Raw genomic sequence first — 1,495 nt, forward strand, 5'->3', positions numbered from 1 at the left:
ACACACAAAAAATAAGCTGTAATCCTCAAAGAGAAGGTGGCAGAAAAATAAGTGAAACACCTATGTCCTTACAATACATGATTCCTCTTAAAATTACATTACTGGTGCTTTGTACCCATCCCACATTTATATTCCCAACACACATATATGGATCCCAAATCCCTCTTTTTATTTATGCTCCCTCACTTTTATGTGTTTTAAATGTAAAGAGTTTGTCAAGACAGATGTCAGATTTGTCAGTCAGATCTGCTTTGGAGTCATTTTTAAAATATTTAAAGGATTATACTCTACACTCCCATGTTTCCATTAAAATTTGTTATAAAGTGCAAACTTGCTTACTGTCACAATGGGAGCTTAATATATTTTATGAAGGGTTTAAAATCACATCCCATCAAATTTGAATTTTTATTGGTCATACAGGTTTCTCCCCCGACATCTGGCTACTTTGTTTTAGGACTGCCATAAACACTTTAAACAAGTGAGAGCTTCAGATTCGTCTACAGAAAATAAAACCAAAAAAACCCGCAAGTTTTCTTCTAAGTAGGAGCTAAATTCAGAGACTTAACTGATATTTGGCTGAAGCTTGAACTTTTAACTCCTTGGGGAAAGATGGGGTCCCTTTAGCACACTGAACTCTGGTGAAAGACTAAGCAATAGCCGTTTACTGTTAGAGATACTGAATTTTGCAAGAACACGCTCACAGCACCCAACAGCAAATGCTCTCCTACCAAAGCTGATTACACCACATGCAACGTGCTACAGCCACAGAGAGAGCGAGCAAGCAGCCAACACTCCAGTAGTACCCTGCTGAGAGCATAACTGAAAGCAGGTTCAGGATCTCTGATGCTGTCCTCTCTCAAATCACCTGGAGCAAGGAATTGTTCCACTATCTCTATCCAGCCTGTTACCGTTAACATGCTTTTTTTCTCTGAAACCTGCCAGGATCTTCTAGGTCTTTGGGTCCCAGTCAACTGGCATCTTGTAAACAAGGCATTCAGAAGAAAGGAACACATTGAGAAAACAAGTCCTAAATACAGCAGAAGTCAGACACAGTTACAAAATCTAGAGTCAAGCTGTAAAAAACATGGAACAATTAAGAGGAAGAAACTAAGCAAGGACTGCAAAAAGCAGACTAGTCAAGTAATAACTTTCTGGCTTGCTTTGGTTTCTCAAACACGCATTTTCCTTTGCACATATTGATGTAGACAGTCAGCACATTTCTATGCAAAACCATTGTCTGATTTTGCAAACATCCCCAGCCCAACTCTCACAGCTCAATTCAAGTGCTGGACTTGCAAGACGATAAAGGAGTCTGCAAACCAAGAACCTGACCCTTCGGGTGTAGGTCTGAAGGTACAAATGCAAGAATCCTCATACCCTATGGCTTTCTGCAGTGACAGGCTGTGGTTTTAGAGATGTATCTGTTATCTGCACATACACATTATACACACTCAGTTTTGAAAACCCACAAAAATGCACACGCAAGCTTGTTAAA

This window comes from Charadrius vociferus, unplaced genomic scaffold (genome assembly GCF_000708025.1).
Source record: "Charadrius vociferus isolate BGI_N301 unplaced genomic scaffold, ASM70802v2 scaffold39, whole genome shotgun sequence".
Classification (NCBI taxonomy): domain Eukaryota; kingdom Metazoa; phylum Chordata; class Aves; order Charadriiformes; family Charadriidae; genus Charadrius; species Charadrius vociferus.